Below are 27,125 nucleotides of genomic sequence, written 5' to 3' on the forward strand. Positions count from 1 at the left end.
GAGGAAACAAGGTATATAATATAACTGTCAGTTTTTATAACATCATCGACTTTCATGAAGATTTAGTATTCTAAGTGATGTCATAGCTGCCTGAGGAGGATGAATACTTGCATGCTGCATAAGATAGTGATTCATTACTATGATGGCACAGAAATGGAAATGCATTACTTACAGCATCAAGAGCTAAACTCAGACTCATTGGTATTTCAGTGATTCCATGTCAAAAGCAGTTCAAAGACAAGTTAAGTCTTTTGTTCATGGAGGACACGAAAAAATAATGACATCATAAACAAAACCGATATTTTTAGAATGTGTACAGTTAGAGCATCCTACTTACACAAGGAAAGACAGCTGGGTTGCTTTATGAATTAGTTTGTGTTTGGCTTTTTAAAAAAATAAGTAATAGCTACTAAAAATATTAATACCCTTATAGGATGTATTGCTACCCTATCGGCTACTAAATTGTACTTTGAGAGCTCCCTCGCTGTAAGGCTCTTTGTGATTAGGCTGTCACACAACCAAAGGTTGCTACACTTTTGCCATCTCAATGTCCTTTGATCTCCATAATCAACTCCCTCCTATGTATAATGTGCACTTTACTATAATAAGTAAATTGCAGGCTCTCAAGAACAGCCACATGGAAGAAATGACTATACTTGGAGGAAACAGAGAGCCTTACAAAAACAAACAGCAAGTTGGCTCATAGTCATGAGTTTGGATTTCTGTTAACTTAAATGGGACAAGGGCTTCCTAATTTGCCCCATAATGTAATTTTTTTGGACTTTGTAAACAAAATGCATATTTGTAAATGTATTTACTCTTAAATCTTAAGCCAAAAGACCAGCTCTCTTAGCGTATGTCTACACTGCAATTCAAAACTCGCTGCTGGCCCACACCAGATAACTCAGGCTAAGGGGTTCAGGATAAGGGGCTGTTTAATTGTGGTGCAGACATTCAGGCTCAGACTGGAGCCTGGATTCTAGCACTCTGCGAGTTGGGAGGGTCCCAGAGCTCAGGCTGCAGCCCGAGACCAAATGCCTACAACACAATTAAACAACTCCTTAGCATGACCCCACCGAGAGCCCAAGTCAGCTGGCATGGTCCAACTGCGGGGGTCTATTGCAGTGAAGACATACAGTGATTCTCGCCAGTGGAAAATAATGTTGCTCCACATTGCCATACACAGTATTTAATAAACTGGTTTTTACTAAAGGCTGCAAATATTTCATAAGCAACTACAACCCATTTTAAATATGCCAATCAGTTACTCCTAGAGACCACCTTCTAATATTTGTCTCTCTGGTTTCTATCTTAAAACGAACAGATTTAAGGGGTGGATGGAAAGGTAAAATAGTAGTTAGCTCTTGAACCCATCCCACCCCAAGAAAAGTTTCCTGTTTTGTAAAGTCAAGATGTGCATTACTTAGTGAAGCAAGAAGAAAACACATTCTCTGCAGATAAATCGTACTGACAAAATAATAACGCCAATGTATAAACACAGCAGCCTCCAGTGATGGAAAGAAAACATTGTTTAAAAGCTGTCACCACGCAGACTGATTTTAAAAACTGAGGACAATCCTGGCAGAAATGGGACTCCGAGCAATTATACCTAAGTTTTGACTTTATAGTTTCTATTTATTGCAGCATTTAGGAAATATAAAATATAGAAACAAACTTTAAATAATATAATTCTAACAGAGAAATGAAAACAAACAATTGAGAGACTATCCTTCACCATAGGCCCGGCTTGTACATTTTGTAGCCTGACTGGCAAATGGCAAATAACTGTTCACATCCTAGGTAAATCCAGATAAGACAGGTATCATTAGGGTGACCAGACAGCAAGTGTGAAAAATCGGGACAGGGTTGGGGAGTAATAGGTGCCTATATAAGAAAACGTCCCCAAAATCAGGACTGTCCCTATAAAATCGGGACATCTGGTCACCCTAGGTATCATGCATTGCTGATTAAAAGCTATCTATGTATACATACAATAATTAATACTTCACTTCATTGATTTGAGTTGCTGGTTAGTTTTAACATGGTGCTGTAATCTGATATATTCTCATTAGGGACATAATCCAATTCCAATTCAAGTCAATGGAAAGAGACAGAAAAGGGAGTTGAATGAGGCCCAAGGTGTTTGATAATCAGATTTCTTCACAACTGAAACACAGAATTTTCTTTAAAAGAACTGAAGAATTCATGTAAACTTTCAAGTAGGTGTGACATGCAGAACACATGTTTACAAGAACCCATGAAGTGTTTTGCTGGTTTACTGAATCTGACATTAAACAGAAAAGCTATAAAGGCTCAAACACAACCTTCTACTTTGTTTACTCACTAACTACATTTCCATTTAACTTGCAGCATACCTGACAAACCCACTTTGGGATTAAGACTCTTTTCCTTTATTCCAAAAAGCCTGCAAAATCTAAACTGTGATCTCACCCTGACCCCTCAGGACTCCTTTGGACAAGATTTCATTGCAAAAGCCACCACTCCAAATACTGTGCTCTGTTTCCCACCTACAGGAACTTTTAAAATAATACTCTTTCCAATCACTGCTAGAGACTGCCAAGCACAAGAGAAATTTTAGATTTAAACCAAGAAATCCATGCCAAAAATTAGCGATAGTCTCCTTAAGAAAAAAGTTGAACTTTAACCATAAACACTTTGAAATACCGCATATGTAAAATCTTACTTTGGTTTCTTCAGAATCTGCTGATGTCCACCAGACTTCTCACCTAAGGAAAAAAGACAGAATGGTCAAGTTTTGCGAAATGCCTAATATATTTTCCATTAGAGAGTTTCAAAAAGAAGGTCAAGAAAAAGCAACAATGCATTTTTATATTTAACCTTGAATCTCAGCTGCCTGGGACTTGCAGTACATGTTACTCATTCAGTATCTAGCAGCAAAGGATACTGACTGATGTTTTTGTAGCATGCTAAGAACAAAAGGTATTTTCATTCATTTATATAACACAGACAACTATTTGGGTTACCAATAAAACAAAGTCTGACATATAAAAGAGAAAACAAAATCCTCCGTAATTAATTACCACAGAGAGAAGAGCTTCCACATGTTAGTCTATGAAAAGAGACACGATACCTGCCTTATATGCATATTACTACATACCTCAGGCTAGCACGTAAGGGTAATCTGTGTGTACTCTTTGGACTCAATCAACAACAATTTTTATGATCTTTTGGGAAATACAGGTATGACTATCTACATAGCCCACAGCATTAAGGACCTGATCCAGTGCCCAATGAAGTTAATACAAAGTCTCTTATTGACTCCAATGGGCTTTGGATCAGGCTCTAAGAGAAGGATTAATATTAAAAAGGTGCATTTCAATCCCGCTGACCAAATTTATTCATTTCCAAAGTATACTACAGATGGCAGACTCTACATTCAGAGGCAAAGTTCCTTCAATTTAAATTCCCCTTTCGTGAATAGCAGCTACAATCTTTAAAATTGGTCTCCTTTAAAAAATTACAAGAAAAAGAAATACAAACCCATTGACCTAAGCTTTTCAGCAGAGGAATGGACATGAGAAGCGCTCAGATATTATTATACTAATTATAGTGCAACTACTGGAACTGGCTGGAAATATTTCAATGAATACATTTTACTGACGGAAAAAATTTCTTGTGCTCAAATTTTTGCCAGAAATATTGACATTTACCCAGCCAGCCTTAAAATGTCACGAGAGAGAGAGAGGTAAGTTGTGATAGTTAGTGGTAAACTTGGAAATTTACACAGTTATGAACCACCTTTGCTTAATCAAATCCTATTTTTTTTCCTGCAAATTTTGTCAGGCACAAATACACATTGAACTGTCACCAGTAAATAATATGTGGATAGTACCATGAATGTCATGCTAACTAAACACATTGGGAAGGATCTCTAAAGCTGATGCAGTGAGGTGTAACTTGTAACACTACTAGATCTGATTCCAAGGTCGAGCAGGCAGTACTTTATGATAGCACCTCCTTCCTTCCAAGTCTCTGCCAACAGGAGCAGATATAACTCCAGTAAAGCAAACGTCAAGCATTCAAATACAAGTCAGGCCTCCAAAAGTCTTGAGGTTGGCTTTAAAATAGTGAGATTTTGTTGTTTTTTTTAATAATGGATTTTAGGCTTCCCTACCCCCCACAAAAACATATCTGTTCCCCTGAAACCATTTCTTGTTTCTGAGTCTTTAGGGTGCCCTTGGGTCATGTTCTCAAGTGTTTTCTTAGAAACAGTGAGGGTTAGTAAGATATGGTTTGTTTTTTTAAACGAAAGCTGAGAGTGTCATGTAATGACTAGATTTCAATAACTGGGGTTTTAAGACAAACACCACATATCATTTCAGCATGAGCTTTTGTGAGCTACAGCTCACTTCTTCGGATGCATAGAATGGAACACACAGACAGGAGATATTTATACATACAGAGAACATGAAAAGGTGGAAGTATGCATACCAACAGGAAGAGTAATCAACTGAGATGAGCTATCATCAGCAGGAGAGAAAAAAACTTTGAAGTGATAATTAAGATAACCCATAGAAGGTGTGAGGAGAACTTAACATAGGAAAATAGATTCAATTACTGTAATGACCCAACCATTCCCAGTCTCTGTTTAGGCCTGAGGTAACTGTATCTAATTTGCATATTAATTAGAGTTCAGCAGTCTCTCTTTGGAGTCTGTTTTTGAAGTTTTTTTATTGCAAAATTGCCACCTTCAAGTCTGTCACTGAGTGGTTAGAGAGGTTGAAGTGTTCTCCCACTGGTTTTGGAATGTTATGATTCCTGATGTCAGATGTGGGTCCATTTATTCTTTTGCTTAGAGACTGTCTGGTTTGGCCAATGTACATAGCAGAGGGGCATTGCTGGCACATGATGGCATATATCATGTTGGTAGATGTGCAGGTGAACGAGCTCCTGACGGCGTGGCTGATGTGATTAGGTCCTACGATGGTGTCACTTGAATAGATATGTGGACATAGATGGCATTGGGCTTTGTTGCAAGGATAGGTTCCTGGGTTAGCGAGGACTGTCTATAAGTGAGATGAGTTAGTGTTGACAGGCCAGTCCTCGCTTATAGACAGCCTCCCAACCTGAAGCAAATACTCACCAGCAACCGTACACCATGCAACATAAACACTAACCTCTCTAACCACTCAGTGACAGACTTGAAGGTGGCAATTTTGCAACAAAAAAACTTCAAAAACAGACTCCAAAGAAAGACTGCTGAAGTCAAATTAATATGCAAATTAGATACAATTAACTCAGGTCTAAACAGAGACTGGGAATGGTTGGGTCATTACACTAATTGAATCTATTTTCCTATGTTAAGTTCTCCTCACACCTTCTATGGGTCATCTTAATTATCACTTCAAAGTTTTTTTTTTCCTCCTGCTGATGATAGCTCATCTCAATTGATTAAACTCTTCCTGTTGGTATGCATATTTCCACCTTTTCATGTTCTCTGTATGTATAACTATCTCCTGTCTGTGTGTTCCATTCTATGCATCCGAAGAAGTGAGCTGTAGCTCACGAAAGCTCATGCTGAAATAAATTTGTTAGTCTCTAAGGTGCCACAAGTACTCCTGTTCTTTTTGCGGATACAGACTAACACGGCTGCTACTCTGAAACCACATATCATGAGACTCACAATAAAATTGTAAGAGTTGACAACAGTGTAACTCCTGTCAGGGGCTCCAAAAAAATACTCCAGGGGAAGAAATTACTGCAAAGAGAAGCAGGGCACGCCCTGGTAAAATCCCCTTCTTGGTTATCCTTGGATCAGACTGCCCCGCCCATCACCCAAAGCAAGGAAGGCTATCTGTGGCTAGTTTGTACAGTTATATTCCCCTCTCCAGTGCATTTTCTGCTACTGGAGCCCTGCCCAGAGCTTGGAAACATCTGTCATGCCCTAATGGCATCACTCTAAGCCTGCTACCAGTTTGCGCTGCCTCTTGGAGCCCGTGCTCTTATAACCCCCATCAGCAGCACTGGCCAGTCAGGGGGGAAAGAGCAACAGCAGGAAGCGTCACTGCCACAGCCAGTCATTTCTCATTCAGGATGAGGGCTGGCAGAAGCAGGAGGAGAAATGGGAGGGGGATGCTCAGGAGGGACAGGTCCAAGGAGCTGTTTCTGTAGCAGCAGCAGAATGTTAGGGGTCTGCTAAAGAGATCAGGAACACCACTCCAGCCCAGGAAGCCAGGTAGCAGCCATCCAGGATAAGCAGCAGCCCAGGAAGGGAAGAGTGCACCCCAGAATAGAGTGCATTAAAAGATGTACATTTTGCTTGAAAAAAGACCACTTAAAAAGTGCTTGTCTTAGGGGAAATGTTCTCAAGAAAGGCTGGAGCTGTGAATTCATATAAAATGAAGAGGCAAAAAATTAAACACCATTTCTGAGAAGTTTTGCATATTATCTGTTCAGCATATGCTAACATGGCTTTTGATTTCACTACTGTTTCCCCTCATTCCCCAGCTGCTTCCAGCTGTGCTAGTGTAGTAAGTAATAAATAATAATAATTTATATTTAAACACAAACAATTGGGAGCTTGTGAACATATTACTGCGCTAGCTGTTCCTTTCAACACTATTTCTCCACACCTGCCTCCCTAGTAATTCTTCAGGAAAAAAAAAAAAACCTAAGGGTCTGATCCTGAAAGGACTTAAGTGCCTGAGTAATTTTACTCATGTAAATAGTCCCACTGAAGTCCAGCTCACAGGATCAGAGGCATGAAGTAGCCATGAATTAGCAGTACCCGGTAAGCATGCTAGTGGTAGGGGAACTCAGCTTATGTGAGCTGCAGCCTACTTTGGGGTAGGTATTTCCACAACAACCAAAAAAAGGGATTACACTGACAGCTATATTTTTAGAAAAAATAAATTAAATATGAAAAGAAGCTGCTGTTGCTCAAATAAAATATTTAATGGGCTGGCTGTGGATACAATATTTAGTATACTCAGAAGCTAAATGTTTATCATTATAGATCAAGAATGGTCTTTCTTTAGATAAAATGGGTAAAAAATTTTGCACTGCTTTCTGCACAACTGTATCTTCTATAGGGCCTGCCACTATAGTATCTTATTATCTAAATTCTGTTGCCCTTGGGGACATCTGCAGCTCATAGAGAAGGAGTCAAGATTTGCCCTTTTAATGCATATTTTGGCTTATGTTCTTCCAATAAAAGTAACATGATCTGATTTGTTTTTTGGATAGTCTCAAGTATTTCTCTCCCTTCATACAAATATATCCTCCTCTCTACTCACAACCACTCACTATTCTAAAAATCCTGGAGTCATTGTACTTATTTTACGCTGTAGTCATGTCTCCACCCAGCCCTCTCTCTTTAATGCTCCCACCTCATCTTCTTCTCCCCACTCAATCTTGAAGCTCCCCTTTTTGGGAACAGCTTCCCTCTTCCGTAGCACCAAGTGACCTGCCTCCTCTGAACATATACTACTTTCATGCAGCTTTTCAGTGATGACCTCATCCCTGAGACACTCTGCTCCCATATTTTCACTTTATGTTTTTTGCTTGTATTATAGTCATGTTTGTTATGGTCCAATCATACAATCTACTCAGGCAAAAATTCCTATTAAAAGACCAAGGTCCAAATTCAGCCCTGGCCACAACTGGCTGCCGCTCCATGAAATTCAATAGAATTGCACTTGCTTAATCAAGATCTGAACTGGGCCCACTGATTTTCAGTGGGCAATTCTGACCAAGTCAGAATGAAAGACTGTAGAATTGGGCCCTTAGATTCCAAAACAGCTGGGTCAGAGAACTTATTTCTTACATTTCTGCTAGGCATATTGTTCACTTAAGGTGAAATACACCCCATGCCGAGGGCCCTCATGAGGCCTATGCACCATTTACTTCCCACTCAACACTTCAGTCCTGGAAATATTTATGAACATTCTTAACATCAGGCACATCATTAGGCTGACCTCAATGGGACTCCTTACATGTATAAAGTTAAGCACAGGCATGAGTGTTTGGACGATTCTGGCTGAAGTCCTCAGGATAGGTTTGTGATGGCTCTCTCTGCTGGGGTAAATTTTACCCTTACAATGTACTACGAAGGATTAAGAATAATAATACCCTCTTCAGGAAAAAGTAACTAAAACTGATCTTAGTGTAGCTGAGGCTTGATCAGTGACATGTAAATCCTTAAATCACCCCCTCTTTATTTTGCTTTCCATCTCTCACTGTATCACATTACAGCATTTAGTTTGTGGGTGTGTTTCCCTGCAGCTAATAACTTTACTGGGGAGCATGACAAGACTGTTCCATTTAATCTATGTTCCCTATTTTGCTTCATTTCTCCAAAATGATATTACTTTCTATTTTTTCATATCAGGTTGTATTTCCATTTCTTGGTCCAGTCTCCGAAGAGATCTGTATCCCTCTGGATCTAGTTATAGTGTTAGCCATTCTTTGTCTTACTTCCAATGTAATGATCCTCATGCAGATCTGTACCTAATCAAGAGAGATCCCCAAAACCATCTACTGCCTGCCTCCTTCCAGATCGAGGGAGAAAAAAAATCCCAACAAAAACATGTATCCTGTTTTTAATCCTCTTCTCTAACCAAAAGGTTATGATGATATTACACCTTAACCCTTCATCTTTCTTATGGAAACTCATCAGGTGCTTTTTGAAAAACTTTACCTGTAAGATCCAATGTCATTCCCTCCTTCTGTGATGGAACCTGTTGAATTTAATGGATGGCTCCCATTAGATTCAAGTGGGCTTTGGATTGGGCCCTTAATGAACAAAAATAGTTAATTAAGCAAGAGTTTACTATCACAGATCTATGGTGGAAGTCTCCATCCAAATCATATATTTCCTTTTGTTCCCTTATTAAAGCCTAAAAACTGTACCCAGTTGTTTTCCCTAAAGTGGTAAGTAATGTTTCATCTAATATTGTTTCAAATACTTTCCCCCCAAATAAACAAATAGACTATATTTTTAGTACTATGTCTCAATTATTTTCTGTATAATAGTACTACAGTATGTTTGCCATTTCCAGTCCTTAAGAATCTGCCCATTCCTCAAAAACCAATGTAGCAATGATCTAGAACATCACTGATTTCCTTCAATATATCCCTTCTCCCTCTTTCTCTTGACACTGGAATTTGCTCTAACCCTGCATGGTTGTCCAGTGGGAGGAGGGGATTGTGAAATTCCCTGTTCCTCGAGTGCCGTTGCACAAGGGCTAAGCTAAAATTGCAGTCTGTATACTCAGAAACTAAGTTGAATACAATGATAGAATACAGAGAATGCCGAAGGAGGATGTTTATAGTCACAGGAGCTTTGAAAGATATATTTTTTTTAGGAAACCCGAAGGGCTGATTTCAAAGTATATTGGCTTGCTCTCCTGATTATCCAAAATTTTTAGATGTCACCTGGACATTTTGGTAATTGCGGTTCTAGCATAGGAGATGTGCGTGGGTGGGTGTACACACATGCAAAGAGGAAGATGTGCTATATTATTACATATGAAACCACACTTTGAGATGAGATACATAATTTATTTTTCTAATTTAGGGTTGGAGTCACCTTCTGTTATTGTCAACAGCAAAACTCACATTATCTTAATGGGAATAGAATAAGACCCATAGGATGCAGAAATATGAGAGGCTGAAGTACACCAATACTAATAAAAATAAGTCATGTAGCTCACCCTAGGTTGTCATACATGTTCTTATTCAAACAATCATGCCACTTTTAATTAAAAAAGAATTTAGATTTTAGTGCCGCTGCTTATTGTTTCTACGAGACTATATCATGATCAAGAGGACCTTATTTTTAATAAACTGAAAATGAGTCTAGTCAAGTGGAAATGACTGTGTGGGAAATGGAAACATTTCAAAGCACACCCATGATAGCAATAAGCAATGTCCTTTGTGTCTGGGTGATGATGCAGAAAGGATATGTATAAATGACAGCAGATACAGAAAAGAATGTGTACCCCATTTTTATTTGTATATGCAATATTAAAGTGATCATTTTATATAGTATTTCAAAAAGAGACAAACATTAGTCTTTTAAGAGGGAGGGAGAGTGTATTCACGTGTGTGTTGTGGAATAAGTCCAAATCACAGAGTCTGCACTGGGATATGAACTTTTCCTAAATTTTGTGGTTTTCAGATACTTGGTTTTGTTTCAGGTGCATCTCCAGTAGAGCTGGGTGAATTTTTCTAGGAGAATAGTCTATTCAGAAAATAACACAGTTTTGGTCAACCCTAAACTATTCACCAATTTGCCATGAATAATTTCGACCATTCACAAAATGGCCAGAGGAGGAGGTGATGGTGGTGCCACCTCCTCAGCTTAGAACCTTTAAGCCGGTCATTAGGGCACTCTGTTGTGATGTGACAAATCCAATTTTGAATGACCGCTCTCGAACAGACCCAAAAGGGACTTTTTTGATTCCCAGAAAATTCCCCAAACTTTTGGATTTGGGGTTCTACCCAAACACCCAACACTTCCCCAATTTTAACTGTTTCTGAATCAAAAGATCAGTTATTTGCCTAGCTCTAACCTGTAGTGCACAATCTCTCTCTCTCTGATGTGCACGTGCACACACACACACACACACACACACACACATATCACTGGTTTCCCCTGTTTAAAGAACATTAAGGGTTGCATGGAGTGAATTAAGCACTAACAACTGAAGACATGCCAAAGTTAAAGTTCAGCACACAACCATAACCACGTCCCTTTGCGCATACACATTAGCAGTGTTAAGGAAACAGATGACCAAGAAACAAAACAAAACATAAAATCAAATATGAAACTGATGAGGCAGATGTTAAATGTCACTGCTCAAGCAATTCTGTGTTTGCTCTTTTCATCCCCTGTCCTATAATTCATGTGTACGTTAGCTCTTTAGAGATCTTGTTTGTATATGTATCTGTAAAGCACCTCTCTCTCATACACACTTTCATACAAGACTCTTTATAAGAGTATTTTAATAGTTTTTAATGGAGATTTCTAAGGGATTTTTTTTTAATAGAAAAAATAAATTCCACAATCTGGAGCTGTTTGACTAGATTTCAGTGGAATACCAAGTTGTACCAGGTGATGACAGAATGTGGCAAGGGCTCCAGTGTAGCCCTGACACACAGAGTATACACTTCATCTACATGAATGCTGCTACTCTGTCAGCTTGCATCATAGAAGCATAGGGACTCCCTGCCTGTTCCCCCTTAAACTTGGCTACAACTCCTGCCACAGAAGGAGTAGGGGTGAGGAGCTGAGAGTGGCAAAGGAACAGCTACGGAGGCTTTTCACTCCAAGAAATTTCCTACACAAAGGGATTCCTCCTGCGCCTGATTAAACTGATTTTAGGGCCGCTTTGCCCCACTGTGCAACGTTGCCCCTCACAGGATCTGGCCCTAAGAGAGTAATATGCAAATAAAATGAAGCAAATTCTGAAGGCTAAATTGAGCCTCTCTCTCTCAGTGAAATCAATGGGGGTTATATTTATGCATGTATTTGAGGAAAGAATCTAATTCAAGTGGTCTTAACTAGTTCACATGTAAGAGACAAGCTTTTGAACTTTGCAGAGCTATTCTTCAGGTCACTTTGTCTCTCTCACCAATAGAAGTTAATCTAATATTAGTTATATTCCACAATCTGAAGCTGATATTATTTCACCCACCTTGTCTCTCCCGTATCATGGGACCAACACAGCCACAGCAACACCGAAAACAACAATGTGCATAAGAGACACTGCTGCCCTAAAATACAGGATCTGACATTCTAACTTTTTAAAACTCTCTCTCAAGTCATGTTATCTGCCCATTTATTTAAATTACTACTATGGAGTACTGAGCTCTACTGTTTGTCTTAAACTACAGCATAAAAAAAAAAGATGTATTGTGTTATACATAACAAGGAAATCCTCCTAGTTGTTCACGAGAGGTAATTCTGAGCTGGAAAATATGACAAAACTAGTATTGAGAGTTGCTAGGGAATGAAATGAGACAGTTGCTAAGGCAAAACACTATCTGAAAATGCCTGACACATTCTCTCCAAAAGTTTTTATAGTTTGATCTTCCATTTTTGGCTTTGTAACCCGAAACTAAAAATTACATCAGTGGTGGGTATGCATACATACTGTTGCTAAGGATTGATGCAGTTGCCAGGTGAAAATGGCCTCCATTAACCTGCCACAAATATCTAAATATGTTGATAGCAGTGGGCTGTTAAGGAGATAGTCTTGGAAAAATGAGAGATCTGTTATTTCTCAACTGCTGTCTAACAGTAAAGCAGCTGGAGTATTTGTTGCTCATTCATTTTGTGCACACAAACTAGTTTCAGTGTTCTGTCTAGCCTACAACCCAACAAAGTACAAATAAAGGGAGTGTCTTACATAATGATGATAATATTAAATAAATGTTGTGCTCTACAAAAAGTGAATCTTAACTAGGCATTCAGTAGGGCCTATCAAATCATTTTGACCTGGGCTGCTAGCTGTTTCATGTGGTTCTAACTAACACAGGTAGAAGACTGTTGTCCCTTTAATTTGATAACTGACTCTTTCAGTCTGTTTTTCCTTCTTTTAATACATTACCCTATTACTTTACATCCTTCCTATGCTAGTGTTAGCCACACAAGAACAAAACTAGTCTCTTCTGTCCCACTTTCTGACATTTGGAGCTGCTTCCATCTGTTCTGAGATAGCCTGTTCTGCCCTCGTTGCTAAGAGTTCTTCTTAAGGTTTCTCTGCAGTGTTCTTGTTGCTTCACACCAGTTGGTTTCCACTTGACGGCTTCATGTGTGAGAATCTGTGTTTTGAAATCCAGGATACACGCTGCAAACATGTCCAGTGCTTCTGTTTGGGTCTCTGGAAATGGCAATTTCTCTGATCTCTTTGTTGGTGATGAAGTCTTTCTAACCAATGCCCAGAATCTTTCATCAGCTCTTATTTTTGAGGGCATCTAATGATTTGGTAGCTCTCCAGACATATGCTAGCACAGAGATTACAGTTTAATCGAAAATTCTCAACTTTATTCTTTTCCTCTATATCTTTGATTGCTGAATTTATTAAATACTGTGTGCAACTTTCTGTTATTGATGTCACTTTCTTCTTGAGGTCTCTGTTGGCCAAGAGGGTGCTGCCCAGGTAAGGGAACTGTCCTACTTTCTTGATATTGTTGCCTTCTAATGTGATGTTACTACTTCACACCAGGGTTACAAAGATGTTTCTTTTAGCACAACTAATTTTGAGCCCTGCTTGACCTGCTGTTTCTGCCAGGTTGCCTTTGTTTGTAACTTTGCTGGGGTGTTGCTCAGGAGCACAATATCATCAACGACATTTAGGTCTTCTAGGCATTTGCCATCTACCCATGCTATACTACTGTTTGTGTTGCTAATACACGTCTTCATTATTTAGTCTATGGCAATGCCAAACAACAACAAAGAGAAAAGGCAGCCCTATTTCATGCCAGTGTCCATGGTGATGAAGTTGATGGCAGTTGTCAAAGTTACCTTGGAAGCAACTAAAAATATGCTTAAAATAAAATAATGAAATAGATACTGTGAAATCAATAGAACAGGTTCTTTAATTATTGTGTGTCACAAACATAATGGACATTTTTTCTAAGGTACTAGTTAAAATAGTAGCACTGCTGCCTTTCTGGCAATTTGTATAGTATTACCAATAGTGCTTTGCCTTGCAATTTTGCTTGTAAAACTTTGTCTGTCTTAGTCATTTCAGGCAGCAACTCCATAGTTATAACTCAAATTACAGAGGAAAGGGGGATGGCATGAGCCATTTCACCAAAACATCCATGTATAAGGACTAAAAGAACATGATTGCAGTTTCAAGCTTAACTTGCTAGACAGTATTATGATACACTATAAATTATGAGCATATAATCTGCCAATCATGAATGAGCATTGCAGAGAAATTCAGTGACTCACAAATTCCAAACAGATGCTCATTGTATTAAGATGAAGCTATGAAAGGGCAGGGAGACCAACATCCAAGATTTGATAAGAAACCTATAATGGTCAAGTTAGCTGGAGGATTCGCTCAATCTTTAGGAGTCATCCTTGAAGGCAATCCACCATCTCTCATGTCTTCCAGATGGCCTGTGAAACTGCTGCTGTGTCTTGCCTCAGCTGCAGGTTTTAAAAGACAGACTTGTAGTAAAAGTCACTTAAGAGTAAGATCTCATGAAAACATCTGCGAGCAGTTCCACCCAAACTTAGAGGTAACTGTTGAAGTTACAAGAGCCAAGACAGCAAATGACTACTCTTGTGTTATGGAAGCTTATGTCTGTAAGCTTAGCTTTGACTGACACATTATTTCCTCTTTGCACCCCAATCTATTTTCTGCCTCACTAAGCTTATAAAACTCTGCATAAATTCTCCCTCTCAGCCTGTTCTGTAATCCTGTGAACACATTGTCTTCCTGTTCATTCCTTCAGCCAGCAAGCACCAGCTGTTGGATCCTGGAAACAATTTTATTTATGTTAAAAAAAAAAAAAGAAAAAATATTTGATCAGAAAGCTGTGAAAACTGCAGAGTGTTGTGGCTGTGCAAAAGTGGTTGAGTGAGAGCATTTGACTTAGGTAAAAGAAATTATTAAGGCTTCCATCAATCAATGTACAACCCAGCTCTGGTTAAATCTGTTTATTGAGGAAAGATAAAACTCTGAATGTGCTCGTTTTATAAAGTAATACAGTTTCGATTGTTCTGTGTATGCATTAAATAGAAGTCACACGGAGAACTGAAAGAACTGGGATGAACTCAAATTAATAATCTTAATATAGTCTGCCATATTTCAACATCAATTTTCGCCTTATTTTTAATGGGAAACAAACACCAGTGGATATACCCTTCATATTTTTTCAAATTATAAAAGTTTTTCAAGTTTTCAAAAAAGAGAATGGAAACTATTTTTAAAGATTTCAGCAGGAGCTTGTTAACATGCACATATATTCTCCATATAGATATAAAGTAACAAGTTGCATGGATTATAGCTACTTGCATGGGAAAAAGCCTCAAGATAGTACTCAGGCTATGTCTACACTACCATGGTAAGTGAACTTACGCTGGACAAAGCTGGAGTCAATGTACTTTAGGTTGAGTTACCGCAGGGTCTACACTGCGGGGGGTCTTCGAGAGAAACTCTCCGGTCGACTTACCTTACTTTTCTTGTCGGAAGTAGAGTACAGGGGTCGAATGGAGAGCAATCTGCTGTTGATTTGGTGGGTCTTCACTACATCCGTTAAATCGATCGCCGGTGGATCGATCTCAAAGTGTCGATCCTGGCTGTAGTGTAGACCTGCCCTCAGTCTCCATACTGGGCTGGGCTTGGCTTTGCAGAGATATTACAGGGGAACAAATCCTTACCCTCAGGCTGATCTATAACCACTATCATAACCCTGAGGTTATATAGCCTCTACCACTGAAGAGAGGATAGGATCCATATATCACCTAACCCCTGTTACACTACCACCTGCCTCTTCACTAGAATGCAGGGAGTTGTCACATGGCAAAACTCCTTGCCACACAAAGTGTTGTGAACACTCTGTGTAACCCATTCAAATCCTGCCTCCACTTGTGTAGCAGAACTAAACCATATTCATTGTCAATGGATCCTCTGTGGTTGCAGTAACAAGGGGGGATGTGACCCTTATGGAACACTGCAGATCCCTGCATGACTTAAAGGTGCACTAGAGGGGAGGGTGTGCTCCAGGACCTTCTTCATTACAATGCACCATGCAGGAGGCGAGCAGAATGCTGGTGTTAGTGATCCTTGAGCATGTGAGTGGTTACTTAGTGCTGTGCTTTGCACTCCAAAATGGACACACCTATGTGGATGAGAGAGTGGCCTATGCCTTGCACCTGCTTGCATTTGGATATTGGCACTGAGGGGAGAACATGTCCCATCCTTTTTAAGGTATAGTAAGTGCCACTGGTGCCCACATCCACCTCACTGCTTCTTTATGCAAAATGCCTCAAATAACTTTCACATTACCACTGTAGTTACAACCCCTTCCCCGCCCCAAGTGATTATTGTGCTTATTTTGCCGTTAATGAACAGTGACCTCCACCTTTTCTTGTTGGTGTTACTAGAACATATCAGATGTAAAATGTAGTAAGCGAATCAAAAAAGGTGCTACTGTGGCTAAACAACAAAGTAAAAGAAGCAGTGAAAGGCAAAAAGGCATCCTTTAAAACGTAGAAGTTAAATCCTAGTGAGGCAAATAGAAAGGAACAAACTCTGGCAAATGAAGTGTAAAAATATAATTAGGAAGTCCAAAAAAGAATTTGAAGAACAGCTGGCCAAAAACTCAAAAAGTAATAGAAAACATTTAAGTACATCAGAAGCAGGAAGCCTGCCAAACAACCAGTTGGGTGACTGGATGATCGAGATGCTAAAGGAGCACTCAAAGACGGTAAGGTCAATGTGGAGATACTAAATGAATTCTTTGCAAAGGTCATCACGGCTGAGGATGTTAGGGAGATTCCCAAACCTAAGCCATTCTTTTTATGTGAAAGATCTGAGGAACTGTCTCAGATTGAGGTGTCATTAAAGGAGATTTTGGAACAAATTGATAAACTAAACAGTAATAAGTCACCAGGACCAGATGGTATTCACCTAAGAGTTCTGAAGGAACTCAAATATAAAATTGCAGAACTACTAACTGCGGTATGTAACCTATCATTTAAATCAGCCTCTGTATTAAATGACTGGAGGATAGCTAATGTGACACCAATTTTTAAAAAGGGCTTCAAAGGTGATCCCACAATTACAGACTGGTAAGCCTGAATTCAGTTCTGGGCAAACTGGTTGAAACTATGGCGCAAAACAAAATTGTCAGACATATAGATGAACATAATTTGTTGGGGAAGAGTCAACATGGTTTTTGTAAAGGGAAATAATTCCTCACCAATCTACTAGAATTCTTTGAGAGGGTCAACACACATGTGGACAGGGGGAATCAAGCGGATATAGTGTACTTAGCTTTTCAGAAAGCCTTTGACAAGGTCCCTCATCAAAAGCTCTTAAGAAAAGTAAGCTGTCATGGGATAAGAGCAAAGGTCCCCTCATGAATCTGTAACTGGTTAAAAGATAGGAAACAAAGATAGTTTTCAGAATGGAGAGAGGTAAATAGTGGTGTCCCCCAGGGGTCTGTACTCGGATCAGTCCTATTCAACATATTCATAAATTATCTGGAAAAGGGTAAACAGTGAGGTGGCAACATTTGTAAATGATACAAAACTACTGAAGATAGTTAAGTCCCAGGAAGACTGCAAAGAGCTACAAAAGGATCTCTTAAAGCTGGGTAACCAGGAAAGAAAATGGCAGATGGAATTCAATGTTGATAAATGCAAAGTAATACACACTGGAAAACATAATCCCAACTATACATATAAAATTATGGTTTCTAAACTAGCTGTTATCCCTCAAGAAAGATCTTGGAGTCATTGTGGATAGCTCTGTGAAAACATCCATTCAGTGTGCAGCAGCAGTCAAAAAAAGCAAACAGAATGTTGGGAAACATTAAGAAAGGGATAGATAAGAAAACAAAAAATATCATGTTACCTCTATATAAATCCGTGATACACCCACATCTTGAATACTGCATGCAGATGTGGTTGCCCCATCTCAAAAAAGATATATTGGAACTGGAAAAGGTTCAGAAAAGGGAAACAAAAATGATTAGGGGTATGGAATGGCTTCCATATGAGGAGAGATTAATAAGACTGGGACCTTTCAGCTTGGAAAAGAGATGAGTAAGGGGGGACATGATTGAAGTCTATAAAATCATGACTGGTGTGGAGAAAGTAAATAAGGAAGTGCAGTTTACTACTTCTAATAACACAAGAACTAGGGGTCACCAAATGAAATTACTAGGCAGCAGCTTCAAAACAAATGAAAGGAAGTATTTCTTCACACAACACACAGTCAACGTGTGAACTCTTTGCCAGAGGATGTTGTGAAGGGCAAGACTATACCACGTTTCAAAAAAGAACTAGATAAATTCATGGAGGAAAGGTCCATCAGTGGCTATTAGCCAAGAGGGGCAAGGATGGCATCCCTAGCCTCTGTTTGCCAGAAGCTGGTAATGGGCAACACTTGATGATTACCTGTTCTGTTCATTCCTTCTGGGGCACCTGGTATTGGCCACTGTCAGAAGACAGGATACTGAGCTAGACGGACCTTTGGTCTGACCCAGTATGTCCATTCTTATGTCCATGCAGACGATGGTAGGAGAGAAATGCAGATTGCAGCTGGAGAAATATTGCAATCATTGTGTCAACACTTACCAAGGAGCATCTGAGAGCAGTTCTGAAATGCCAACTCTACACATTTGCTTTGTGCATTGATTTTGGTGCATTCTGTCTTCCTGTCTGGAGACTTAATTACAGCTGCGTCTGCACATAACTGTTTTTAGAGCCCATACAACCTATTTTGGATGAGAAATCCAATGAGGTTAAGTGGTTTAGGTAGTCTGAGCAGCTCTAATTTCTTCTTTTATTTGGAGGTAAAGGGAATATGATTGGTATTTAAATTCCAGTCCATAATATACCTGGAGTAAGTGCTGACCTGTTTTTCTTATTCCAGATATAATGTTCCCCAGGAGAGATACTGCTGAAAAAGAGGACACCACAGTGCAGCAGTTGCCATGTGTTATGAGCCTATTCATGAGAAAATGGGGAAATACGAAATAGTTATTTCAATTCTGACCCACCTCTAGCATCCCATCTGAAAATAAGTGTGCTTTAAAAATAGCCCTGGTGCTCACACTGTGAGCACTTCTCGTTAGTTGTACACTATTATGCTGTGCAAAAGCATAATACAATGAGTGAGCAGGAGTTATCTGAGTTCAATTTTTGCAATGAAAAGTGCAATAAGTAACTGAAATAATTTAAAAAAATATAATTAAGATAAACAACAGCGTTATTACAAAGAATTGTATAGTATATTATCTGCTAAAGGATGGTACCAGCGAGCTCAATGGATACTTCATTATGCAAACATCTTCAATCATTTTCTGTGTAAAGTGAATTTAATATCGTGAAAGGTGATGGCTTGACCATAGTAGAGGATACCCTTCTCTATTAATTGCCAAGATGATTAAAGCAGAGGTAGCAAGTATTTCCACACTTTTGTGCGCTAACAAGGACATGAAGCAACCACATCTAGGTCGCTCAGTCTCCATATTTACATTCATTCACTCTTTGGCCTGTGAGACTGCCTCCAAGAACTCACTCAAGTAGCCAAAAAGAAGATGCAGTGCGATTGGCAACCAGCTAATTAGAAGAGTTTAGATATGTGCTGCTGTAGCAGTAGCTGTCAAACCCAGTCTGGCCTGCCTACCACGAGTTACAGCGCTTTTCTACCTACTTTGCCTCTGACCCTCACTTTGTATTTAACCCCCACACACACAAAAAAAAGAGGGGAGCTGTCAGGTTATTTATAGCACAAAGAGGACTCTATTTAAAAAATCCTTTAAAACAACACTAGAAGGGGTTGTCCCTGAGAGTCCTACCGATGCCCCGAGAGCACCCTAGTGAGCTTCCTCTCAAATATTATCTCACAGTGGGAGACATTCCAGCTATGAAAAGGATATTTCTCCAGCTGCTGTGGGACAGCTACGGCTCAGGCCTCCCTTACTCTGCCTGTTGACTGCAAAACGGCCCAGGGACATCTCGCTTTTCTGCTTGGGTGGCCCTCCCTGAAGCCAGCCAAGGAAAGAAGAGAGCCACATGCAGAGTCCACCTTGCTATACTTTTCCTTTCCAGCCTGTTTTCCAATTCTGGGGATTACGGGGAAAAAATCCCCTGGTCCAGGAAGGGAAAGGAGGTGTGATGTGGGTAATGAGGCCATCCCAAATTCATGCCAATAAAACCTTCATACTTCAGTCTTGTTTTCCTTTTCTCGGATTGCTCCCTTCCCACCAGAGGGGTGATGTCCAAATCACTCAATTTATTACATGGTTTCCAATTTGACATGCACCTTTGATTACTTTGAATCCCTATTTCTGCCCTATAAATTCCATTAGTAACAGAAATTGCTCTTGCCAGATGATACAGTAATAATTTGTAAAGCTATTTCATAATACAATATAAGAACATTTCTCCCCATCCTACTTCTATGATTTTGTACAATGAAGTGAATACTTTGTTTAATCCTGCAGTAATTGCTCTCTCTCAAACTGGCACATGATTTTTTAAAATGTACTACAATATTTAGATGCAAATTTTGGAAAAAAAAATCAAGAGAAATGTTGATTTAGTGCAGTTTTCTGTAAATACTATGATGAACATCCCCCAACCCTGTGTTCCCATAACTAACAAAATATCTACAAATAAAGAGAGTCTAAAATGGGAATTTCCTTCCTCATCTGGAGGCTCTTTCCTCTGCAGATGAAGCTGAATTTTCAACCTCGCATTGTGTGCGTCAGGACTGTGGAAACGTGCATAAAAAAACTTAATTTGCACCAATGAAGCTGAAACAAATCTCTCAAGTACAGCTAGAAAGTATTCTTTACATTTTGGTACCTGTACTTCTGCACATGTAAGTTTCAGACTGAACTAGGTGCTCATCATGGCAAACCACAGAGGGGCCTGACAGATCAACTTTGTATAGTAGTGCTGCACTGAATAACATACTGAAGCATTAATGGGCTTTAACATGACTCTGAATTGCCCATGATATGAAACAAGCAATGGTAGATGGGCACACATAAGGCTTTATCCAAAATCTACTGATGTCAGCAGGAAGATTCCCATTGATGTTAATGAGCTTTGGCTCATGTATGTCTCAGGAGTTAAGTTGAAAAAGTGCATTGAACTTGTGCTTTCACGCTGAGCACGTACACATGGTAGTTCTCTATGCAACAGACACACGTTTTTGAAGATCTAGCCCACATTGGCATGTGTGACGTTGCACTCTATATGATTTCATGAAAATATGCTGATGAGTGTGACTATAATGTAACTGGCATATGCTTCATGCAATAGGTCTCTTGTAAGCTATCATTACAAAGCTTATAATCTACTGAGTGTGGTCATCCTATTTGTATAAATGTATCACTCTTGTAGCTGAAATTAGAAATATGAAATATAACTCTGAGGGTTTGCTGTAATTATGCAAAGGGTGGGCCATTACTGGTGGTTTGAAATCCTGCTGGCTCCCATCAACCAGGACAACTGACTGTGGATGTCTCTGTTTGCAGGCAGGGAGGAATGAAGACTTGGGGTCTCACAGGATATGTGACCATGTCACCTGGTATTGAAATCCATCTTAAATCTGGTGCTTTTCCATTTAGAAGGAAGGGTGGGGAGCCAGCCACAAAAGATTCCCGCCTTGTGCCAAAGCCATATAAGGGAGTGGAACAGAACAAAGGTGACTGCAATCATGAGAAATCCCCTAGCTAACACCTGAGCTGGAACAAGGGCTGTACCAGGGGAAAGGATTGTGGCCACACTAGGAAGGCATCCAGTCTGTGATAGAAGCTTATTGAAACATCTGATGGTGAGGTTTTATCTGTATTCAAGTTTTCTTTGTTCTATCCGTGTTCTGTCTGTTACTACTTGGAACCACTTAATTCCTACTTCCTGTATTTAAAAAAATCACTTTTTACTTATTAATTAACCCAGAGTATGTATTAATACCGGGGGGGAGCGGGGCAAACAGCTGTGAATATCTCTCTATCAGTGTTATAGAAGGCGAACAATTTATGAGTTTACACAGCATAAAACGGATTTATTTGGCGTTTAGACCTCATTGGGATTTGGGCATCTAAGTGTTAAAGACAGGACCACTCTTAAGTTGCTTTCAGTTAAGTCTGCAGCTTTGGGGCACATGGTTCAGATCCTGGGTCTGTGTTACAGCAGATTGACGTGTCTGGCTCAACAAGACAGGGTGCTGGAGTCCCAAGCTGGCAGGGAAAGCAGGGACAGAAGTAGTCCTGGCACATGAGTTGGCAACCCAAGGGGGTTTCTGTGATCCAATCCATCACAGCATGCATCTCCCATTAATTATATTGTTAAAATTTTAGTTTTAATAATTAATTTTCCCCTCTCACTCTTCTAGCATTTAGCACTATCACCTGCTTGGTATTTTTTAATCAATTGTGAATCAAAAGCCCTTCATTTTTCTATTCTTTGCATACGATGCCATGAAGAACAATTTTGTACTTTTTAAAAAAACTAATCTTGTATTAAAATTACCTCTGGCTAGGGTTAAAAGAACAGCACCCGCCACAGACACTTTAAAGAGTTTAATAATGGTATCAGTTGCTCAAATTTCTCAGGAAGTGTTCCAGAGTCACCACATCCCTACAAGGGTTGGAGGTGGGTGGAGGTACACTGTAATATAAAACTATTTTCTTGTACTATTACTGCATTTTTAATCCTCAGACCCCTTTGCAAACATTGCCTCTCCCTCTAGCACTGATGGAGGAGGAGTACTGATGGGCTATGAAGTGAGGATATGGGATGTTGAATGAGGGATTCTCCGACACACTAAAAAGATGAAGAAGCCTCCTCACCTCCGCAGCAAATCAGTGCTCACACACACATGCTGGTCTGTCCTTCTTCACTCCCTCAAACCAAAGCATCAGTCAGTGCTGCCAAGAATAATCCATCACTTTACATATGCATATTTTTACAAAAATACAGGTGTGCTATTCATAAGATTTAACAACAGTTTGCAGAGACCTCTCCTTACAAAAAATGAAGACAAACAAAATGAGCAAACAAGCTGCTGAACCGAGCCTAAAGTGAAAAGCCTCCAGCCCTTCTAGAAACAATTATGTACCACACATTAAGAATGAGTTAGATACATGATGTACAAGTGGAATGGTTGCACAAGGCATGAAGAACATGTCACAACCTGGTGCTTTTGATAGAGTCAGCAGAAAGTTTTCACTTCACTGGGAAAAGGGACTGCCCTGCATGTGAACTATTGGATAGGAGCTTGCAAATAGCAAGTAAATTGGAGTTATAAAATCTATTCACTTTTATTAATAACAACACTGTAGATTTGCTAAACAGGTAAAAAATTTAGCAATGTTTAGTTTACACTATATGATTTGTAAGTTGACAGTGCTCCTTTAATCACTTATCAAAACCCATTACTCTTCATGATTACCATAAATGCCATCAAAACATATACCTCTGTCTGTCACCACAGTGGAAAGGGCATTCAAAGAAGCAAAATGTCCCAGTCTGGCTCATACACAGGGCACTATTTTCTAATGGCAACTGGGGTTGCAGGAGATCTAAGGTCAAATTCTAATTAATGCTTACTCCTTGTAACAAAAAATGTCAGTGCTTTTATGTTAAATTGCCAGAGCACAACTCTCTTTCCTTTAATTTCTGCCCTACCACAGGATTTTACACTCAATTTATCAGGCAATTAAAACTCAGATCAACAGTCACATAACAATTATCTTATAAGGGGAATATATTACAAACAAAGGCTTGATTAATTCTTCAACACGGCAGAGAATTTGTGGCTGGGCTCCGTGTACCATCCTGACAACAAAACAAAATGGTTTTTTTCCTTGAAACAATCCTTCTGGGGGATATCAGTTGTGGATGGAGTGCAGAGATGAATACTAATGAAATATGGTGTCTTTCCTCTCCAAAGGGTCACCTGTTTTCCAACACAGGTCAGTAGTAACCAACAGCCATTGCTGTCTGATGGCTGTTTCACGGCCTACAGTTTCTAAAGTGAATTCGGGATCTGAGTCCAATTCCCTGCATTGTCCACATCACAAAAATTAAAAAAATAAACAAAATGACACTAATTGTCACCTTTGTTGGCAATCTCTGGAGAGTGAACAAGGATGTGTATGTGTCAAGGAAACTTTCTTCCTCCGAGAGATCTTCACTCTCCAAGCATATTGCCCAGGCAAAGGGGAGGGGTGGGAGTTTGTACTGTTTTGGCTTTGTCTGTTCTCAGGATGGACTGAGGACTTTGATATCCAAAGTAATCTATCCGGCACCTCTTTAGATGACTATGGTTACTTGAAAAAAAAAGTATGCTACGCACTATTGCGAATCAGGGACACCACGCCCTTGACCCACAGTTAATTTTATTTCTTGCATAATTTCTATCCTGAGGTTACTTTTAAGATGCTCCCTGGCTGAGTGACAACTACTGATTGTGGAGTCCGCCTGGGGCAGATAATCTGTCTGGAGGAAGTTTTAGGTAGATATAATCTTAATGCTTACCAAGCTTATCTAGATAGTGAAATTATCTATCTGAAGAAGTCCCCAATGAAGGTTGATAAATCTTGGTTTGAGTCCAAATCTCAGACAAATTATTTTAGGGCTAGTCTACACTACATGCTACACTGGCACAGCTTCACCGATTCGGCTGTGCTGCTGTAGTGCATCTGGTGCAGACGCTCTGTGTCAATGGGAGAGCACTCTCCCGTTGGCATAATTATTCCACCTCAATGAGAGGCGGAAGCTATGTTGGTTGGAAAGCATCTCCCTCCGACATAGTGCAGTGTGGACACCGCTTTAAGTCAATGTAATTTACATTGCTTAGGGAGTGGCTTTTTCACATATCTGAGCGACACAATTTACATAAATTTAAGCAGAAGTGTAGATAAGCCTTCAGTGAAAGATTCTCTTTTCTTTTCATAGGCCATGGCTACACTCACACTTTACAGCGCTGCAACTTTCGCGGTCAGGTGTGTGAAAAAACACCCCCCTGAGCACTGCAAGATACAGCGCTGTAAAGCGTCAGTGTAATCAGGGAGGCAGTGCTGGGAGCGCGGCTCCCAGCGCTACACACTACACCTGTAAAGGATGTGGTTTACATGCAGCGCTGGGAGAGCTGTCTCCCAGCGCTGCCGCTCCGACTACACTCACACTTCAAAGCGCTGCCGGGGCGGTGCTTTGAAATTCCAAATGTAGCCATACCCATAGCTTGGATGGAACCATAAGCCTTCTAGGACACAACAATCTCTAATCACTTGTATGGATGAGATTTCAAACCTACGCAATATCATCTATTGGTTTCTAAGGGTATGTCCACACTGCAGTTAGACACCCGCAGCTGTCCTGAGACTCTGAACTGCAGAGGGATATATAAAAGGCTTTGCTAGAAATCGAGCAAAAAAATTTCAAAAAATAACTTTTTTACATCAAAAATGAATATTTTTTGCAAAAATGTATGGGTTGTGACAAAAGTTTCATCACAAATCTATGGTCCTGGATAGATTTTCTGATTAAAACCAAAGAAAGAGACCCCAGAATAGCCAAGTATCTGGTGATTAAGGGTATTCTCCTGGGATGTGTGAAACCTAAGTTCAAGTCCATACCCTGTCTGATTCTGTCTGACGCTGGACTACCAGCTATTCTTAGAAGCTATTCTCTTTCTTTGTGGAATGAAAACAAATTTGGAAAGCACAGATTCTTATGTTCTGGCCATCACCCAAAAGATGTAAAGCCTCCAGCTTGTGCAGAATGTGGCTGTCTGCCTCTTCCACAAGGTCAATCATCATGAGTCCATCAAACCTGTGATCAGCTCCCTCTGCTAACTCTACTTCATGTTCAAGGTCTTGGTCCTCATTCATAAGCCATTAATGATTCAAACTGCAGCTAGATTAGATATCACATCACCGTCTATGAAGCACCAATAGAAAAGGAAGGAAAGTGAGGGGAAGAAAGAGATCCTAATGGCCAGGATGAAACAGATGAGAGCCAGAGATAAGGTACTTTCAGATGAGTGGGTTTGGCTGTGGAATGAACTTCCAGAGGCATTAGACAAAAATCTGAGCACTTTCAGGTCACTGTGTGAGATCGTCCTCTTTAGTAAAGTTTTGCCACCCTAACCAGAATGTCACATTAACTGTCCACTACCCTAAAAACACTCCCATCACCAAAGAAAGAAGACCCAAAGTACTCATGAAGTCATCTAGGCACCTCACTTTGCCCATCTTACTTGGAGGATGCTCAGATGATGGATGTTAGTATAAAAACTTCTTATATAGAGATAGGTAGAAGTTTAAAGGCTAATGTAAAATATTATATCTGGATTCTCCTCAGCAGGACCATCTGCTGTAGAGAAATTTAAATAGAGTAGAAACAATGAACAAACTAATTTTTGGCTTGATCTAGCAAACATTTACTATCAAGCATAGTTCTTACTACTGTGGCTTCAGTGGGTTTTGGAAATGACGTGAGCCCCAACAATTGCTTTATTGTTCCTATGTTGTTTCATTCAAATTATTTCTTTCACACCTGTTTTCTGGGATATGCTTTTATCTTATAAGCAAACGATTTATTTGAAAAACTTTTCCAGACTAACCATCTCAGGGCAAAGTCCTGGAGGAACCAGTGATATATTTCACATCAGCACAGCTTGGGATATCAGCTGAGCTGAATAGCTTTCAGCATGTTATTTATTCACAAGGAAATCTTGACTTAAATTAGCCAGGTTTTGCCTTGGCTTAAGTTGATTAGTCAGATTTACACAAGAGTTGGACAAGCAATTTTTGCAATTCAGGGATGCCAATCTGACACAGGCAAAATCAAGATGATTCTTTCAAAGCTCATCTTGTATCAAGGAGTCTTGTGTGAATACAAGGGGCAGCATGCTGTTTATTTTCTTTTCATTTCTCCACAGAGGCATGGTAACATATGCTCATGATAAGTGACATAATTCCTTTCCTCTTCTATTCTTACCCCACGTTTTATCATTTCCTATATGTTAACTGTTTTCTTAAAACAAACAAACAAACAAAAAAGCCATAGACCTGCTCTCATTACTTATTACTAAGTTTCAAAGATTTCAGATTGAACCCTGCATTAAAATTGCATCCAAATTCAGAAAGGACCAAGAAGCAGGTTCAAAACAATTTAGTCTCATTATGGCAGAATTAAGTAATAGAAGTAACTCTCACAGTATGTCACAGCTGTCTCTCTTCCTTTGAAGTTAAGAGAGACTATCATTCACTATGTGTGTTTTTGTAATCTCTTTTTTAAGTGAAGCTTTAAGAACCTGGCAGTACTGGATCTAAAGTTATATGATTAGCTGATTGAAATTTAAGTCCTGTCTTCTCACATACATAACAACAACAGCAGCAGCAGCAGCATTATATTATTTGTACAA

At 39.6% G+C, this 27,125-nt stretch overlaps 1 protein-coding gene across 41 annotated transcripts in view; it reads right to left on the bottom strand.

Moving 5' to 3' along the window:
* The window catches only part of PTPRD (protein tyrosine phosphatase receptor type D), a 1,707,428-nt gene that overhangs the window by 632,519 nt on the left and 1,047,784 nt on the right, over window positions 1–27,125 (bottom strand). For all 41 annotated transcript variants that reach the window (XM_030566328.1, XM_030566329.1, XM_030566317.1 and 38 more), the window contains one exon: window positions 2,705–2,747. The gene's annotated coding sequence lies outside the window, so the exon portion shown is untranslated. The remainder of the gene's footprint in view (window positions 1–2,704; window positions 2,748–27,125) is intronic.

This window comes from Gopherus evgoodei, chromosome 6 (genome assembly GCF_007399415.2).
Source record: "Gopherus evgoodei ecotype Sinaloan lineage chromosome 6, rGopEvg1_v1.p, whole genome shotgun sequence".
NCBI classification, from domain to species: Eukaryota; Metazoa; Chordata; order Testudines; family Testudinidae; genus Gopherus; species Gopherus evgoodei.